The 20,929-nt window shown below is 42.0% G+C and overlaps 1 protein-coding gene across 1 annotated transcript in view; it reads left to right on the top strand.

The window, feature by feature from the left end:
• Positions 1 to 20,929, top strand: part of LOC115402258 (NACHT, LRR and PYD domains-containing protein 3-like) — a 69,215-nt gene that overhangs the window by 31,780 nt on the left and 16,506 nt on the right. The gene's annotated exons all lie outside the window — the stretch shown is intronic.

Raw genomic sequence — 20,929 nt, 5'->3', positions numbered from 1 at the left:
GTGTGTCTCTCTGCCTGAAGGCAGCAGGTTGAGGCAGCAGGTGGAAGCAGTCTGCTAGTTCAGGGAGTTGGAGGCACTCAGCTCAGAAGCTGAGGGAGCAGTGTGTGCATGCTGGTGGGAGAAAGAGCTCAGAAACTAAAGCTTGTTCCTAACAAGAGAGAGGAGCCGCTGAGCTTTCAGTTCTCTGAGGCCAGTGATTGTCAAATGGCGGCCTGTGGGCCGAATCCGGGCCCCCGAACCGTCCAATCCGGCCCGCGATTCATGTGCCCAAAAAAAATATGGACCGACGCCAAATCTAATTGCCGACCCCTGTCTTAGGCCTTAAGGTGAAAGCCGTATCGTTTCATCCCGTTCTGACATATGAGACACTGCAATCTTTTCACTCATTTAAAAAGATGCACTGATTCTGAGCAAGATATTAAAAGTTCTCTGTTTTTAATTCTGCAGTTTTTTTAAATCAGTGTTGGGAGTCGGTCAGATTTTGGCATGGCGGTATTGTTGTGATGCGTGCTGCGGTTTGAGTCATGTGTCACCTGCTGGTCCAATAGGAGAGCACAAAATATTCAAGATGGCTGCGACCAGGCTGCGATCTTCCAGCAGCTCAGAGGATGAAAACACAACGAAAACTTTTAAAAAGTCATCAAAAATTTGCTATGTGCACCTGATATCTGAGAAAAAAGAACAAAGACAGAATTTTTCGGCAACACGATGGGAAACATTCAGACACTGCACCAAACGATAGCTTTGTTTGATTCTGTCTTTATCCTTTGGAGAGACCATAACCTCTATTTTCTGTGAGGCCGAATTGTGCACTTTAATCATCTGAATTGTTTCTTTTTTTTTTTTTTCTTTTTTTTTTTGTGCGTTTATGCCTGAAGAAGACAGACTCCGGTCGAAACATCGCGAGTAAAAACACGCATTTAAGGATTATTTCCTATTTCTCATTCAGTACTTTCTTTTTCGTTTTCTTTATTTTGCCAGCCTTATTTATTTTTTTATTCCTGCCAATTCGGCGTCGGTGATGTGGGAGGAAAGTGAGGGGTGGACTGTGGTTCACCGCGATGTGCCCCGCAGCCGTGCGCGCTTCCAAGACGCTCAGCAGGAAACTTCCCAGAGCGCCGGGGAGGGTCCGGAGGGGAGCGGGGGGGAGAGAGCTTCATCCTGGGAAGGACCGGCTGGGGGCAGGATGATCATGACAGAGTTTGTGTTCAGCACTTATTGGGACTCATACCTTCTCAGGCTGTGACTGTACTGGTGCTTTTCATGGCGAGGGGAAAAAGAGACGTTTTCTGTAGCTTGTGAGAAAGCAGGATACCTCACTGCATTTTCAAATCTAGGTAGAAGTTTTAACCTGGACCAGTTCATCTTTGAAGTACTTTGCAAATATGTGTGCCACCTGTATGGCCAGTCATCTGCTGAAAATGTGAATGATGCAAGATACAGAGCGTTCTGCATGCCATCATCAGCTTTGCCAGAACTATCAATGCCTCCAACACGTGATGCTCGACACCAACACTGCAAAAGGTCAAACTCCCAAGCAGCAATAATGAGACATTGTCTGAAAGGTGTTATGTTTGCACCCTCACCCATTGGCAGAGGACGGCACATTGAAGATGGGGGTTAACAGTGACCTGGATGACTAAAAGTGTGAATGTATGAATGTCAATTTGTGAGAGATCTTGTGCTGCTAAAGTGGACGTTGATGAATAAAACAAGTGAATTTAGCACCAAAGAATTTTCATTTTATTCAAATGTGGCTTCTGACAAAAAAACTGCAGCATGTATTGTGGAGAACTTTTAATGTAAAGTCTGTCAGGGTTTTTTTCTAAACAAAAATGCATCTCTCATCCCAGACATGGGAACGAAAAAAAATTTCTAGCCACTTTTTCATGGCTCACCTTATGGCCTATCTGATATGTTTGCAACTTTCCTGGGCTTGCTGTGAACTGTGGACTGGTGATGTGATGAGATGTCATGCAGTCATTACAATGTGGGGAAAATGTACAGACAAGAATGTGGTGCATTTCAGGAAAGTTCGTTTAAAGTTTAAAACTACTTTCTGGTTTTTGTGAGTTCACTTTAATTAAAAGCTGATAAAGGCTGTCAAGAAGGAAAAATCCTGATTTAACAGTGTGTGTGTGTGTGTGTGTGTGTGTGTGTGTACAGGTTTTACTATGCTTGTGGGGAACAAATGTCCCAACAAGGACAGGAAAACCTGGCACGATGTGCCTCGTGGGGACATTTTTTGAGTCCCCATGAGGGGAAACAGTGTTTTCTTGACCATGTTGTTCTTACTGAAAAAAGTAAAAGTGCAAAAACATTTCTTTAGGGCTATGCATTGTTGTGGTGCGGGTTAGGGTTAGGGTTAGGGTCAGGGGCGAGTAAATGCATGATGTCAATGAGTGTCCTCACAATGATAGAAATACAAACATGTATGTGTGTGTGTGTGTGCCTGCACACATATGCATGTGTATTTTCATATGAATGTCTGTTTGGGGGGGGGGGGGGGGGGCTTGTGTTAAGCAAACGCTTCCAGGTGTTTTTTCAGCGCCATTATGTTGACTTTCTCTCTTTAAAGCTAACATGTCTCACGACGGTCTAAACCAGCTCACCTTCCCTATCAGTGGGTGAATTCTGTTTCACAATGGGTGTTTTTTTCATTCTGATTGAAAACAATCGTGTTAAATGCACGTGTATACATGGATGGCATACAAATCGATCCACGATGAATTCTCGTTTACAAGGGCCCTGGGTGAAGCAGACTGGACACCGTCCTGTGACAGGCGCACAAAGTCTCTCACGGAACTTTCAGGTCTTGAGCTCTGCAGCAGCAGTCCTCAGTGCCGAGCAATGTGATTTTATCTGGTGGTGTGACTCACTGCTGCCGGGCAGCGTTTTTCCCTGTATTTCAGTTTTTATTCTTTCAAAGAGCTCCTCCTGATTTACCTCCACCTCAGACCTGAGAGGATCCATTTCCAGCTCCCAAAAGTTTCTTTTTTTCGCCAAAATCGCTCCTTTTGACCTCCGTTTGACCTCAGTGGGCGCGACTTCGGAAATATGAATATTTCAGGGCGTAACATGTTTTGGCGATCAGATTCAGTCGCCGCATTTATAAACACCCGATCATTCAAACGCTGAGATCGGCGAGGTACGGAAGTTTCTGTAATGCCGCGCCAGCCCCGTCGTACGATGAGCTCACTGCTCAGATATACACCCGTTTGAAAGATCATTCGATAAATGAGGGCCAATGACTTTTTTTTTTTAGTCATCACAAATTGTGATGTAACTCCCAGGGACTGACTGCGACCCAGTTGAAACTGACAGGTCTTCCATAATCTCCAATGTTTGGAGATTCCTTTGTTCCTTTGTTGCAAACTTTATTTCATCATATGCAGAAGAACAACGTAGAAGAACAGCTGTTCCCAACAAAGGCTCCCTGCTGTTTCTTGCAGTACATTGCAACAAAACCAGACAAGTTTGGGATAAAGCTCTGGGTGGCATGTGACCTGAGGACTAAATGTTTGCAACATTTAGTCTTGGGAAAGACCCCGGCCATGCCAAGGGAGTGAGAGTGGGAGAAGATGAAGCTGATGGAGCCGTTTCTGGACAAAGGCAGAATGGTAACAACAGATAACTCAATGAGATTCGCAGAGAAATCCCCCCCTTCGGCTCGAGGGATGAACAGCAATGACTTCAGCACCCAGGTGTTTTCAACAACTGATGCCACCCTGACAGTGTACAAACAACAGAAACAACAAAAGAAAGCCAAGCACCATCGCCCAGTACAATTCAACCAAATGCGGTGTCGATGCCATGGATCAGACGGTGCGGGCGTACAGCGTAAGGGCAGGAACATGAAGATGGCCAATCTCTTTGTTCTATAACATGGTTGACATGGCAGCCCTGAACGCCCATGTGCTGCACCAAGCCTGCACAGGGCAGAAGGAAAGGCAGTCAGGTTTCCTGATGTGGCTTGCCAGAGAGTTGGCTGAGTCCCATGTGACGGCAAAGAAGATTGCAAAGGAAAAAACTCTTCGCAAACAGGCCGCCTCACAAGATGAACCCGGCAAAAGGAGGAAGTGCAAAGTCCAGCACCGACGCAAAAAGAACCCCGCTCCTGCCCAGTGTCTCCATTGCTACAAGTTTAGTAGTGTAAAATGTAAAAAAGAAGTGCCAGGGGAGCGCCAGGTCTGCTCAGACCAAGCACAGTTTTAAAGAAGGTGTGTCATGTCAAACACACACCCTGTAAATATGTTCACTGCAAAAAGTTTACGTGTGGCAAATGCACAAAAGCAGTGCTGTGAGAGTGCAAGGTCTGAAGCACAGTTTTGAAGAAGTTGTCATATGAAACTCACAAACCTTGTAAATGTGTGTGAATTTTATTTGTGTTGTTTTACAATCTTGTTTCCAGAAATAAACAGACCGTTTGAAAAAAGGCAAAATTCTGTTTTGTATATTTTTCATTTTCTTATTTTCATGTCTCTCACTACATTCAACTCAACAAAAAAGATACATATGTGGTGACGTCACTCTGTTGCATTGTGGGATTGAAAAGCCATTTTGCAGGCGTCGTCTCACTCTGTGACTCACGTCTTTGAGTGCGGCATTATTTCTCAGAAATGGGAAGATCGTGTTGCATGATAGGCTGCCATAATAAGTCGCATCGACGGAATGGGAGCAGGACAGAAGGCAATCTCTGTTTTTTCCAGTTTCCCACGTGGAAAAGAAACTACGGGCAGCAGACTGAGGAAATGATGAAGGGGCGTCAGACGGCGGGGGTCGCAGCAGTGACATGAAAGAGCATCACTTTCCACTCCATATCTGCCAACATGGTTGTTTGCTCTCGACATTTTTATAAAGGCATTTTATAAAGCGAGTTTATTTGTTTATAAGCAATGTTACTGAAAATGTGGTTTGTCTCAGATTGAAGTTACGTTAGCCGCTAACGGTTAGCGCAGCTGCGAACTAGCTTCACCCAGCTGCGAGCCAACTTCACTTGTGAAACACAGTCAGCAGAGGAGGGCAGTGGAGAATCACTTCATACTAAATCTGTTTATTTTATTTCTTCATCTTAAATTTAAACTACGGAGGGAGGCGGGAGGGAGCAGCTAAAGAAAGTGTCACCGCAAGCACCAGAGACGGGAGTCCGCCAGGATGCAGAGACTGGAGAGCTGGAGACCGAGGAGGGGACGTCGGAGCCTGGACAAAATCAACAGAATGAGGACAAGACACCTGATGCTGAGGAAGACAGTCAGCTGATCACAGAAGATGACACACACACACACACACACACACACGTCAGGACGCCACACAGACTGTTTTTCATATTTGTGGAATCACGTTTTTGTATCTGACAAACAATAATAAAGCTTGTCACTGACACTTGGAGTCTTTTTGAGTTATTGCTTTATGTTAGCACATAAGTAACTTGATAATTAGCTGTGCTCCTCATTAGTATTTACATATTGATAATTTAGTGAAGACAAATAGTGAGTATGGGGAAAAGTACTGAAATGACAAGTGAGACATTTTCCTTTTTCTGGAATGTAATGTTTTTCACACACTCAACAGCAGCAACACAATGATAAATAAAAACACAACAGTGAGAACTACATGTTCAATTCAATTCAATTCAATTTATTTTTGTATAGCCCAGTATCACAACAACATTTGCCTCAGAGGGCTTCAACATGTATGGCAGTTAACATCCATGAAGCATGTCATTGTCACATAATGTGTTGTGGTAAATGTGGCCAATTTTTTTGTTTGTTTATTTGTTTTTTGCATTTGCATTTGCATTTTCAGTGGTGAAGTCAATTTTGTGTCCCACTTCTGGTCCCACTTTTCTGAAGCTGCTTGGTATCAGCCAGTATGCAGGTTGTCCACACTCTAAAAAGTAACTCAGAGAGGCTTCTAACACCACTTGATTTAATACATGGATCCAAGTAAAAAATTGTAATTCGTTGATTTTGATAAACTTTCTGAGTTCTAAACCTATTTTTTTCAAGTTATGAAAAAGTTGTTATGTTCTTACTTACATCAACTTAATTTTGCTTGCAGTTTGAACTCAAAATTAATTGTTGATGGGTTTAAAACAAAATTCAAGTTGTTATAACTTAACAAACTTGGCTTGATAATTTGATTTTGTCAACGTTGACTTCACAATTTTAAGTTCCCTCTCGCCACACACCATGCCTGGACCAGTTGGACAGTGGGTGAGCAGGATGAAAAACCTCGGTACAAGCAACATTTCATGGTGACTAAAATTCATTTTTAGTAGGGTAAGGACACCACGTCGGCATGGTGAGAGTTGGTCACAGCATAAAGGAAACAGGCTCTTTGAAGAATTTAACAATGATGATGGTAGTGCCGCAATGCATCATGGGAGTTTGGGATGAGATATTCCAGATTTAAACAATGATTTCATTATTTATTTCGATGTTCTGATGTTAATAGTGTTTGGTAGTTGTGTTTGGTTGTGTTCTTGTTGTTCACTTAATCTAAATAGTTTAGTTACTTTTTGTGTCAAAGCTGGAATGAGAAGTATTGAGCATTTAATCTGCTCCTGCTACTACTATAAAACTTACACAGTTCAACAGAGCAGTTCCCAGTTGCCTCTGGGCTTATTAAAAGCCTGATACTGTCTGTGCAGAATCATTCCACAGTGCCCATGACAGCATCGTATTCCCAAATACTCACAACATTAAGGCAACAGAAACTGGCCATTTTAACAACTTCAAAGTGGGCAGCCAATTTATTTGAGTTATCAACTTAAAATTCTTGCATTTATTAAGTAAGCAGTACTTAAAATGATCTTTGACTGATGACAAAAAATGAATTCACTCAAAGTAATATAGTTTGTTGGTTCAATGTAATTTCTGAGGTTGCCATAACTTAAAAAGACTAATGCAAACTGTTGTGTTGATTTTTTTTTTTTTGTTGAGTCTAGACATTTCTTTTTAGAGAGCAGTCACAGTTGTTGTCTCTCTGCATCTGACAACCGCCTCCAGCTTAAACAACATAGCTGCAACATGTGTGCACGTCTCTGCTGTTCCAGTCATACATGTGCAGTGACCAGATGATCTGGCTCCTGATGGCTCCGTGACGGCCCAGGCCTTCAGTGGTGGATCCTTCAGACGGTGGGAGTGCAAGACCTGTAGACAACACAGTTAATTTAATTTAATTACCACGAACATAACCACTGTTTCTGTTTTACAAAACAAGGACAGGGTGACAGGTTTCTGTCTGTGGTTAGACAAAGGGATGCCTGCTATAAGCATTCATTTATAACTGCTTCATACTTGAGTGATGTATGATAATAATAATAATAATAATAATAATAATAATAATAATAATAATAATAATAATAATAATACATTTAATTTCACAGCGCCTTTCAGAACACTCAAGGACACTTTACACACGGTTAAAAACACATTACAAATAAAACAACATACAACGTAACAGCGAAAAGAGAAAAGCTGCGGGTGACAGGCAGATTGAAACAGGTGGGTTTTGAGTCTGACAGCAAGGTTTTCTTTTTTTTATGACTTGAATTTTATTAATTTTCAATATAAAGAAAAAGATAACAATTGCAGTTCAATTGTACATCACATTGTAGCAAAGTGTTGCAACACCACCAAAAACAAAGAAACTGTAGAAAAAAAGAAAAAAAACAAAACAAAAAAACAAAAAAAAACCACACACACACACAAAAGAAAAAAACAAAAACGATCTGTCTGCATGATCCACATTAATTGACAAAGACAGGTGAAAAAAATAAAATGATAATAGTGAGTAAATAAAAATATAATTACAACAAAAAACATTAAAAAAATAATAATAATAAAAAGTGAAATAATCACCCTTAGCAAAGTCAAACAATTTGGACACCACCCATCCAGACAACACCCTTATAATTGCTCTGAAATGTAAATAATAATAATAAAAGTAAATTAGATGAATATTAATAATACTTCTACTGAGCTGGATGTGTCATTGAGTTCATGTATGTAAAGTAACAGATCCACTTTCTATGAAAATCGTCTTCCTTATTCAATAGTCTATAGGATAACTTTTCTACTGCTGCAAGTTGGGCCAAAGAGCTGTGCCAGAGACCAAAGGAAGGCGCTGAAGGGCCTTTCCAATCCTTCACTCATAACTTTCTTCCCATCATGATGGTTGTTTGTGTCCATTGTGCTAAAGGGGAGGGCAGATGACTCAATACTGAGGGATCCCCAAGAATATAGAGCCTACCACAGAATGATATATTCTGACCTATTTTCTGTATAAAATTATGAACTGATGACCAAAATTTATGAATTTCTGGACACTTCCAGAGTACATGCACCTGTCTTGCTGGCATTTCCAACAAGCAGGGCTACCGGATAATCCCGCCCAGTGTAGCCTGTGGGGTGTCCAATAAATTTTTTGCAAAATTTTGAACTGTCCCAGCCTAGTTCTTAATTCTCGTGACCTTTTTTTTTTTTTTTTTTAACATTTTTAAGAATTGTATCCCATTCCTCCTGTGTTATTATGAGACCCAGGTCTTTTTCCCATGATGTCTTGAGGGAAATCCCATTCGGGTCAGATGTACTTAATAACATTTTGTAATAAGCTGAGGCTTCATGGAGCTGACCAAACACTTTTTTAACTTCCTGTAGTGTGGCAAAATTCAAAGGGCAGAAGAAAGAGAGCCAAACACCTTCCCCAGTAAGTGTCGCAGCTGTAAGTATCGCCAAAAGTCTTGTCTAGACAGGTTAAATTCCTCAGCTAGGAACTCAAAGGATTTTAGTGTTCCATCTTTGTATAAGTCACTCCATATTTATGTACCTTTTGAAAACCATGACTTCCAAAAAAATGGTGATTTACCTATACAAAGTTTAGGGTTATGCCAAACTCCTGCCAGGCCATTAAGATGCGGGTTAAATTTGAGAATTTTGCATATTCTCCCCCAAACCTCTTTGATATGAGATAAAACAGGGTGCGATTTATTTTGAGGTTCAGGGTTAATAGATAAATAGTTGAGAGGATTAAACGGTAAACTCGCAGCAGTTTCAAGGGGAAGCCAAGGGGGAGCTCTCTCAGGTGGCAAAAACCAGTGTGCCAAGTGTCTGAGAGAGAATGCATAATAGTAATACAGCAAATTTGGCAAACCCAAACCCCCTCTGTCCACGGCTCTTTGTAACTTGTGTATTCCTAGTCTGGGCCTTTTCTTGTTCCATATGAGAAGATTGCAGAGCTCATTGAATTGTTTGAAATATGTCATAGGGACATGTACTGGTCAGGCTTGTAACAAATAACTGAATTTTGGTGTACAGACCATTTTAATTACGTTCACTCTGCTGGAAGACAGCAACGTTTTCAATGTTGGATAATGACCACTTTTTTCTTGCACGTGGGCTGTGAATGTGAGGTCATTTTGTCACGATAATATATAACACGAGTCTTTTATTACCCTCAGTTAAAACTAGGAAAGCAAATCAGACAAAACCAGCGTGTCCTCCATCCAGGACGACTGATGACAGGCAGGTGAGCTCACCTTTGCAGTCACGACTGTGTTGTTCCAGCCCTTTGGTCGAGAGGCGAACACATCCTGCACCCAGCCATTCGTCAAATGTCCGTGCGCTTCCAGAGATTTATAATTTCCGAACTGCTCACATGTGTAGGCGCTGACACCGTAAACCAGGCAGTTTGTGATGTCCGGCGCCGAATTCGGAGGCAGCGATGCGGTCTCGGAGCTTCAGTCTCTGGTTTTCAGGTCATATGGATCGATGTTTTTAATTGTGGACAGTTTAGCCACACACCGGTCCCTGGCCTCCTTCATGAGTTTGTTTCCTCTCGTTGTTCTTATTCTTCTCCATATCGGAAAATGCCAAAAAGAAGGTAATGAAATCACTGTGATGCGCTCACTGCTCTGTTGTTTTTGTATACCATCCCTCCAAAACGGCATGGGGGGGCGTGTCACCGGTTTGATCACGTGTCTGCAAAAGACCGATAGGGTTGTTTTCAAAACAATGAAGACAGCTAGCAGGCTGAGAGGAGTGAGAGGCTAACAATATTATCACAACGAGCGACTGGTCGGACTTCATTCCAGCTGGGGATCAGATAAGCCCTCTTTAGCTATTTAATAGGGCTGAATGATATATCGTTATCATATCGATATCGGGATATGAACATTCAGGACATTAGTTTGTCAAAATCGACGATATCAAGATTTCCCCTGCTTGCCCTGCATGTCAGCTTGCCCATGCACAAGTCAGTCCAGCCAACCACAAACCTTGTTTACTGGTTGACAGCTGATGGCAGCCAATGAGAAACATCAGAGGGAGGGGCAGGAGGGAGACGGAGACCACACTCACATGTGCTACACGCAGCGGAGAAAGCAAAACAACATGAGTGCTGAAGAGAGGGCGGCTGCAGAATCTGCACAAACGAATTTGGTGGTAGTGGCAGTGAGTTCTCATAATAAAAACTGCTTTTTTTTTTTTTTTTTTTTTTACATCCTTTTGTATTATCAGGGTGCGAAATTCCCTATAAAATGGCGGCGGGGACCAATTGAGATGGAATCTCCGCCGGTTTAGGCGCCATATAAGCAGGTCCTTACCGCCTGTTGGCTTTTTTTACCATAAAATTGCGTTGCTTCTCTTTTCATGAATCAATCAGAACCAACACGCCTCGTTACTCTGGGATTCCATTTTTACATTCTTCTTCTCTGTACTTCATGCTGCACTCTGCATCTAACAACCACAATGCGCCCTCTGCTGGATTGAAGGAGGTACTGCTTGATTCAGGCGCTGCTGTGAACTACAAACTACTAATACTTCAGAACACGATGACAGCAATGGGTGTAAACAGTAGTAACTGTAAATATGCAAATCTGCCGAAACAGTTATTGATTTACTGCAATACTACAGTTCTCCACCCCTGAATGAGGCAGTCACAGCTGCAGGCATGGGCGCAAAAACAGAACATCAATGAACATCAGTGAGAGAGGTCCTCCAGGGTCTGATACACAGGCAACACCTGGTCAGATTAAGAACTGAATAGAATCAGAATCTACACTAACATTCACAGCCATCAGCAGGATCTCAGCTAAAATACTTTGTTTCAATTGGGCACAACTACATTATATGAAATGTGATCTGTGCTGGTATGGATTCTAGGGTTAATGTGCCACCACCACCAAAGGAACTTGTCAAAGCTGGGATGCTTCAACCAGCAATTAGCAACATGCATACCTGCAACAAAATTAATAAAAATTATTTTATAAATCTGCAACTTAGGGTGGGCCATATAGCATGAGAAGATATACCATCCCAGACACAGAGCTGCAAATAGATATAAACAGAACTAAACAAGTACAACAAAATACAACAGTTTAATTTAAAAATTATTGTTGGATCCTGTTTTTGATCAGCATTTTACAAAATTGAAAATTGAGGACCTGTTAAAACTTGGAGGGCCTGTTAAAATGTTGACGAATTTCATGCCCTGTATTATAATGTTTTTATTTTTCTGAAAAATGCTTAACTTTCACTGAATTCATTGTAATATATCGTATCGATATCGAGATATCTGACATGGATATCGAGATATGAAATTTTGCCCATATCGTTCAGCCCTACTATTTAAGGAGTAGGGATTGAATAGGGATGAATTCACTCCATTGCAGTCTTTCACGTCAGGGTTGCGATCGGACAAGTTATTGACTGCAGAGATGCAGAAGAACAGGTTTGAATTGAAATTCAACTTGAGGCCAACGGTGGGCGTGACTTTTGATTTTAACAGTAGATTACATACACACTTGAACGAAATACTCATACAAGTACAAATAACCTAAATAATCTACATAATTACAGTAAAGTGAGTATTTGTAATTCGTGACTTCCCCCCCGACGATAAGGCACACAGGTCTTGAACACTTTGATCAGTGTCCCTATTTTGAAACCGATTAAACTTATTTTGTTGAAAGTATTAACTGCATGCAGTTTAGAAGTGTTTCAACAGCTCCGCCTCACTTTTTGATTTTTTTTGTGTGTGGTTTGAGTGGGACAGAAGTAATGCTGTTTACAGATGTTTTTTTTTTTTTTAGTTATTTATATGTTTCTTGCAGACGTGTTATGTTTACTGGTAAAGCAGTGTTTTAATACAGAATTCAAAATTAAACACTCTCAAAATGAGCCATGCCGGGTCTGGTGTCTCACTGTTGGTGTTTTCCACACGTCAGTTTTCTGTTGAACTGTGTGAGGAGAAAGGCCTTGACTGAAAACTGGTCTGCTTTCATTGTTGAAAGTCACGAGGTTTGCTCACTGACCTCCAGCGCCCCCTGCTGTCCAACAGTGGTCATTTCTGTTCACTGTGCTTGGAAAGGATTAGAATTTACACTTGAGGCTGAAATGATTTATACTCGAGACAAATCTTGGCTTTAAGTGTGTTTCCTTCAACCAGCAAGTTTTTTTTCTTTTTTTATGAGACAGTAAGTTGATGTAGCTCCACTGACGACAGAAAGCAATCTCAGCTTTTAATTCGAAAAAGAAGTGCCATGTTCAAAATAATTCATCCCCTTCTTGATAATCAGTGGAAAAGTATTTTACCGGTTCTAACAACAAACGTCATGAATGCTGAGCAGCTGCATGTCTACACTGTTGTTTTGTCTATTTTCAGCAGAGAGCTCGAACTCTTTTAGGTTGGAGGGTCTTTCCAGAGTTTCACTCCGGTCTTTATCTCCTTCACAGATTCTTCATTGGAGTTGAGTCAGGACTCCAGCAGGGCCGCTGAAAAACCACCATGTTTGATCCACTCACCATTTCTTCACTGAAACATGTAGATATGGTTTTATTACCATGATCTGACTTGTGAGCAAAAACAATGAGCAGCCACATCTTCAGTGAGCTGCTTTGTCTCAGCCTTGACTTTCCACAAACCAGCTGCAGAGCTGCTGTTTTTCATGTGTTGACTTCATTGAAACAACAGTTTATAATCTATCAGGGGAATTAAGATGCTTCACAACAGCTTGGACGACCGGGATGTTTTAGAACTTTGGAGTTTCCTGGTAATTGTGACAGTTTTCAAGGGGTAAAGTGAATAAAAGCAGAATTAATTTATATTTTCCCAGAAGAATACTTCTTGTACATCATCTTATCTTTTTGGGAGAAACTAAATCATTTTTAGTCAAAGAAAATCTTGACTAAAACAAACTTTAATTCAAAGTGTACCTGGGGTTTGAGTTTTTTGGGGCTTAATTGTATGAAAACTCGTCATTCTCAGCCTTGACAGTCTCAGTGGTCCTGATGGATTCCTTTGGTTTCTTAATGTTAAATTAACTCTGAGTCACTAAGCAGAGTCAGAACTCGTCTGGACCCCACACTGAGAACCACTGATGTACAGAAAATGGGATAAAAATGGTTTAGCTGGAAGGTAAAATGCTGAATGGGTCAAATATAAACTTTAGTGGATGCCACAAACACACACCAGTCTGTGTTTGAGTGTTCCAAACACCTGAAGAATCTTTGAGTCCAGAGTCTGAATCTTTAGTCTCTGAGTCTTGTGTCATTGTGTAAAGTTTTGGGCTGAAAAATCCTTTACTGTTTTGACCTGATGAAGTTGGCATCATTGGCGGTTCTAGGGAGGGGCCAACAGGGGCCAGTGCCCCTGCAGCAGTGAGTCTGGACCCCCCTGTGGTCCCCCGAATGACGATCATATGGTAATGATATTGTGCTGAAGCAGAAGGTGGAACTACTGCTTAACATTCTAGTGAGATACTTTAGTGCGTTGCACCACTGAACAAAGACAAGCGCGAAGCAACCTTCATGAAAGCAACCCAACGTGAGGCAGCCGGAACCACTAAGAACAATATTGTATTGTTACAAGATCAGACTTCAGGTAAAGAAATGTTGTTGACTAACTATAAATTATAATAGCAGCCCGCCATACCAGGCGTCAATGTCAGCTTGAGTTGATTGCATGGTTCTAGTGAACGTTAGTTAAACATAACACAACACAAAATCAGGCAAGCCCACAATAGTAGCCTATTATAATGTCATTTATACTCTGGGTTGCTGAGGTGTTGTGTATTCCTCTCCATTGCTTTGTGTCTATTGTTCAAAATGAAGAGGAAAAAGGAAATTTCATCCTATTTCTGCACCAAAACGACAAAGGCATCAGCAGATGAGAGAGAGCCAAATGATGGTGTTGAGAGAACCACAGGGACAGAGCCAGAGGATTTGGGAGACACTGCTTTTCAGAGAGAGGGCACAGAGCAGGAGAGAGAGGCAGATGAAGAGAGTGAAGAAGAAAAGACTGAAGCGGAGCGTGAGACACAGACGGAGAATATATGTGCATCTACAAGCACTGGGCCACCAGGTTTGATGTCGAAAAGAAGATTTGCATGCATAATAGGTGTGTGAGTGTGTGTGACTTTTTATTTGAATGTTTATTTAACAGGGACGATACATACAACGTTGCGTTTAAAATGGGGAAATGGTCAGTGTATTTGCAGTATTATCCCAGGTTTCTGCTGCTGGAACCAATCATCGCTTCATTGCCTGCACCTGGGGAGCCTGATCAGAGAGCAGCTCGTCAGCCAATGATGCAACTCACCTGAAGAGTTAAAACCGGCTGACGGGACAGAGACTGTAACCAACCACACTCATGTGCCTCCTGGAGTCAGTTGACAGTTGTCGCTGTTAGTTAGTGAGGCACTCGTTTCTGTTTGTGGCTCTCGGTTTTGGGTTTTCTGTTTTTGGTTTCAGGAATCTTGTTGCATTACCTTTATTTTTAGTTACCTTTTGGCTTGGTGGTTGTGGTTTGATAGCTCTACTTTAGAGTCTTTTTGTTCCCGTTTGTTCTTACTTTTGGCTAATAAATAACTTCAATTTCCAGGTAACACCTGTGGCATTTTATGTTACTGCCTTTTACCTTCTCCTACATGAGCTGGTCGTAACACAGATCAATAAATCAATGTTCTCAGAGGTCTGCAGTCTTGATGCTCCACCACCCTCCACTGAATGTTTAATCGGATTCAATGAACTACATTTCAAAAGTTCAGTCATATTGCTGTTAATTTTGGTGAAAGTAAATCAAAGGTATGCAGGAGTGTGACACAATTCAGAGACAGTAATATTTTAACGCAATTAATTACTTTCAAATGAGAGGAACTAATATATTTTGGAAGTAACCCGCTCAACACTGACTATTGAAAGAGAAAACTTCTGACACCAGATAAATTGTCAATGTTTGCATTAAAACTCCACGTTCACTTTAAAGTTCTGATTCGAGTCATGAAACAGGTTTCAAACAGGTTTTAACTCAAGAATTTCCTCCTCTGGGTGTGTCAGAGGAGAAAACCTTTAATCTTCATCAGATCTGAGAGACGGACTGAGAGGAACACAGAGCAGCTTCTTCTCTCCTCAAGTTTCCTCACACATGGAGAAGAGTCTGAAGAAGATGTGAAGAGAGTTCAGGTGAGAATCTGTCAGCTCTTTAGAAGCTTCCAGAACGGACCAGCAGACTTTTTAACTTAACTTTGTCTCTTTCATTCACACCACCACAAACCTGACAGCTGCTGATTCACGTGTTGGACAAACATTTAAACCAAATTTACAGGAGTTAAATAATGGTTTCTTCACATTTTGCTGTGGCTGAAAAAACAAAACAAAAAACAAGTTCAGTATTCATACTTTCAGTTTCTGCAGTGGGCGGGGCTTCAGCCCTCATTCACTCTGATTGGCTCATGTTGATGTCAGTCTTCAATGTACTGAACAAGTGATGTCACACAGACACACACACACACACACACACACACACACACAGTGTAAGTTGGTGACACTCCTGTCTGTGTGCTGAGACCTTTGAACACACACCTACCTTGTGTAGAAATGGACTAAATATTCATGTGCTTGATTATTTTCTGGTGGAGCCAGGTGTTGGAGGCTTGTGGACATTCAGAGTTTGTGTTGGAGTGAAGTTTGACATCAGGTTCAGAATTCACTTATTGTCACTGTAAATAAAACTCAATGAAATCTGAAATAGAAGCAGCTCTTGCAAACAGTGCAACACGAAAAAGGAGGAAACAGTGAAAACATAAAGGTTTACAGATTGTACAAGGTCCAATATCAAATTGGGGGGTAGTTTATTTACAAGGTAAAGATAGCATAATTCACAATTCAATACAACATATCATACAACAGAAAACAATCCGAAATCACAGCAGCGATAACTAACACAGAGACTGACAAAACCAAAATCAATAGCTAACACAAAGACTGACAGAACCAGAACAGTTTTTTTTTAGAATTAAATTCTGCTGTCCCTTCTTCAGGATCAATGTGGAGTTAGCAGTCCAGGTCAGGTCTTTACTGATGGAGGTGTCCAGGAACCTGAAGTCTGGCATCATCTCCACCCTGTCCCCATTATTCTTATTAACTGAATGATCCAGTTTGCGCCTCCAGAAGTCGATGATCAGTTCCTTCAACTTGGAGATGTTCAGCATGAGGTTGATGATGGAGCACCAGACCGACAGTCACTCCACCTCCACCCTATAAGCAGTCTCATTTCACGGAACACGGAGCGTCGGGGCGCCCCTTGTACGGCCACGGCGCCCTCCGCTGTACACTGCGCCCTCGGCGACCGCCTAGTTCGCCTATTCCCGTTTAAACCGCGGCGCACAGACGACGCCATGACTGCATTTGCACTTCATGCCACTAGGTGTACTGTTTGCATCTTCAACCTTATTTTACACAGACACCACAGAGGAAGAAGGGCGCCGCAGCCACTGCAGGCTCCGTCTGCATGTTGTTAGAAAAAGAGTGTGAGCCGGCAAGACGTGGTAAAATGTTTGTTGATGCGATGCACCATTTTTTCAATACAAGAGAAGAACTGAACGACCGTTTCCGCACATTTTCTTTATGTCGTATCAATTAAACTGTATCACGAGTAGTTTGTGTACTCAAAAGACCAAGATTCCTTGCGGATACAACATGCACAGAACAGTATTTCATGTCCCTTTCGACCGGGTTTTTAAATATGAATATGAGCATATTGAGGTTTTTGCACGTGTTTATATGGCTGTGCGCCATGTAATGTATCCGTCAATATTCCAGTTAATAAAGAGTTTTTGCCTTTATATAAACTTTCTCAATCTCGCAGCATTTCGATCTCGCCAGATCTCGTGACACGAGATTTCGTCCCATCCCTAATTCCAACCTCACTCATTCTCCAGACAACATCCAGACAAACTTCATCCTGAGTCAGGATGACTCAAGACACACACACTCACACACATACACAAATGTTTTTTCAATACATTACTGGGACACTTTCTATTGGAGACCCAAATCAGGTCTTCTTCAGGAACATTCAACGGTAGTTTGTAGATCAGACGGGCCGTCAAAATGGTCATATTTAACTGTGTGCATGTATGTGTGTGTAGGTGTGTGTTCTGCCATGGATCAGTGTGAGGACAGAGAGGAGGGAGTCCCTCCCTCTAAAAGGACTCTGTGTGGAGAACATGAGAACCAGACCAAAGCTCAGAGGTGAGACCTCCATCTTCAGCGTGTGTGTGTGTGTGTGTGTGTGTGTGTGTGTGAGTGGGGGGGGGGGGGGGGGGGGGGGGGGGGGGGGGGGGGGGGGGGGGGGGGGGGATGTCCCCACAACAATAGGAAAACCAGGCACAATTTGTGGGGACATTTTTTGGGTCCCCATGAGGGGAAACAGTGTTTTCTTGGCGGTGTTGTTGTTCCTGAAAAAAGTAAAAGTGCAAAAACATTCATTTAGTGTCAGGCATTGCTTGGTCTGGGTTAGGATAGGGTAAGGGGTTAGATATGAATAGGAGTCAATGGAAGGTCCTCACAAGAATAGCCATACCCAACGTGTGTGTGTATGTGTGTGCGCGCGTCTAAAATCTTCGAATTTTTGTATCAGGTCAGAGCCTGAAGTTGAACCCAGCTGTGTGTCCCTGAAGAGTGACTGGTCCAAGGAAAACATAATTGATTTTAAAATACAGTGAGTTTTATTTCCCATTGTCTGCATTTCATGTCTTTATTTAAAAAAATGATTCAGTCACATGTCATTGAGGCTATAATCCTGCTGAAGTTTCTAACAGTTCAATAGTTCTCACTCAGAGAATCATCAGAGTCTGAAACTCTCAATTCTTCCCTTCATCCTCCAATCTTCCTCCCATTTTTCCACTCAGTCTGTTCCTGATGCTGTGTTTGTTTTCAGCTCTGACTCTGAGTTTCCATCCAGCTGTGTGTCCCTGAAGAGTGACCGGTCTATGAGGCAACCCATTTCATTTCAACCTGGAGCAGGAAGTGCTGATGAGGGGTGAGAATCAGTGTTTGTGTCAGGATTCATCATCATAACAGCAGCTTGAACAAAGTCAACATGTTTCTGCAGCGTCAGCCAGCAGAGCTCCCAGGTTCTCCGTGGAGGCTCCGCCCCTCAGCATCAAACACATCTGGACTCCATCTTTATGGTGAGAACAAGTCTCCATTCAACACTTTACTGTCACATCAGTGAGACAGAAGAAGTTTTTGTGACTTCCAGCTGAAACATGAAACAGACTAGGGCTGCACGATTTTGACAAAAAACCGAATTGCAATTTTTCTGACCAATCATGCGATTGCGATTCGATTTGTGATTTTCACATTTTATACTTTCAAATGCAGAAAACTGCTAAAATTATGGTAAAAAAATAATTGTTACTTTTACATGGTCTTGCTCAAGTTGACACATAAAATAACCTAACGTAAACTAACCTGACAAAGCTTCAGGCAGCGGCAGCGAGGCGCCACCGTGCGCGTCTGCATCACGTTTGGAAAAAAAGAGTGCGTTTTAATGAAATAAAAGAAAATTAATGAAAATTCAATGCTGTCCAAATTGTAATTCAATACTGGTCTTGCTTGCATGGTTCACAGAACATTATTTAGTTTAGTAACAGTTTTCAGTGTGAAATAAATGGAAATTAAAAACCAGAACCGCAAATAGGCACCAATCAGAAACCAACTTCAACTTGCAAAAAAAAAAAAAGAAAAGAAAAAAAAGAACTCGCCAGCCTCTAATGATAAAGGGTAAAAAAAAAAAAAATGCTTATTGGTGTAATATTCTTAGATCACACTCAGTTTAGTAATCCTACTCTGGGTCATCTTCCCTCACATTCTTGGGCTGCAGCTTCATATTTTCATGGAGAAAGATGAGAGCATCCACATGAGGGCTGTGGGGCGATCGGGTGAGAGAGAGAATAACCTGCGACTTGTCAACGTTTCTATTAATTGTGTAATGGTGTTGGTATAAATTAGATGTGTTTCCTCTGGATCTGGCTGCTGCACGGCGACACAGTTTTCCTTGTTTTTGCTCCACGTCGTTTTTTTCAAACCCAAAGTAAGTCCAAACAACGGAACTACAGTTCTTTATAATACCAGCTGCTCTGCTCCCTCTTCTGTTGTCATCTCAGCCATTTTCACACCGAGAATGAGTCACAATGCAAACTTTTTGCTCCTCACGACACCGCAAAGCACACAGTTTGTTTTTAGCAACCTGACGCTAGTTAGCTGCAGCAGTGCAGTGCACACATACTTGCTTCCTATTGTCATTTCTGATTGGCCGATGGGCCGGAATGCGAGAATCGAACGTTTTGATTGGCGGATAGGTCTGTCACTCAAATGCCTCTATAAACCCGGTGCGGTTCGGTTACCGCAGCAGCTAAACCTCAATTTCGATGAGGTGTCGGTTAATCGTGCAGCCCTAAAGCAGATTCTCAGCTTCTTAGATCCATTCAGGTCCAGAGTGAAACAGTCCAACCTTCATCCAGCTTCCAGCCTTCACTGATGCTGAAGCTGTTTCTGCTGGAGATCCACATGAAGTCTGACTCTGCTTCACATGTTGTCCATCCTGGATTTACACTCACATCTCCATCTGTCTAACTCCAGATGTTTCTCTGTTCCAGCGGCTGGAGGACAACATGGTGGCTTTCATGAAGGAGGAGCTGAAGAAGATGAAGAAGCTCCTGAGTCCAGATTACCCAGCATGCTCAGAGAGTGAGAGAGAGGATGAGGATGAAGAGCAGAGGAGCAGCAGAGAGTCATTAGTGAGGATCACACTGGACTTCCTGAGGAGGATGAAGCAGGAGGAGCTGGCTGAGCGTCTGAGGAGCAGTAAGAGGATTTGATCTCATTTCACAGGATGGAGATGAAACAGAGAAATGTTTTCAGGTGGAAGAGTGACTGGAGAGCAGAAAGAAGGAACAGAGTCCAAAGATCAGAGTGCATTTCCAGATCAGACATAGAAACTTTCAGACAGAAGCAGCTTGAACAGGGGTCTGTAACCTTGACCACCAAAAGATCCATTTTTGTGACTTTCTGTCATTGAAGTTACATTTATTTACCTGTTTTATCTTTGTACAACGACCTTGAAAGGCACTTGGACATTAAATGTACTATTATTATTATTATTAGGGGGCCAAGCCCCGGATGGCCAGGGAACGGCGTATGCGATGCAGGACCAGCTGTGCTGGGAACCCTATTGTAATTGAAAAGATTTTTATTATTATTATTATTCTGCCCCTAAAAGTCCCGCTGCAGCCCAAACCGTACATGGGAGGGCGGTGCAATATGGTGGCTTGGTCCAAAACCTCGCCCCAACGGAGGACACAAAAAATCAAAAAATGTTACAGCCCAAAACGTGTTTTGGGCTGTAACTCCCACGCTGTGTGTCGCACATTTCAAAAACTGATATCCTCTCATTCCCTGAGTAGAACTGAATCTCTTGGGCTAGGCCACGCCCATTTCTGCCATGAGTTTTTATCGCGAGATTGCAAAAACTGAAAAACATATTTTTTCAAACTCCTCCTTGGGGTTTTGTCGGATCCACGCGAAACTTGGCAGATACAGTCTTCAGCTTGTTCTGACCTAAAGTAGAATCTTGCTCCAAC

This window comes from Salarias fasciatus, chromosome 15, assembly GCF_902148845.1.
Source record: "Salarias fasciatus chromosome 15, fSalaFa1.1, whole genome shotgun sequence".
Classification (NCBI taxonomy): Eukaryota; Metazoa; Chordata; class Actinopteri; order Blenniiformes; family Blenniidae; genus Salarias; species Salarias fasciatus.
This window is presented reverse-complemented; position numbering and strand designations above follow the sequence as displayed.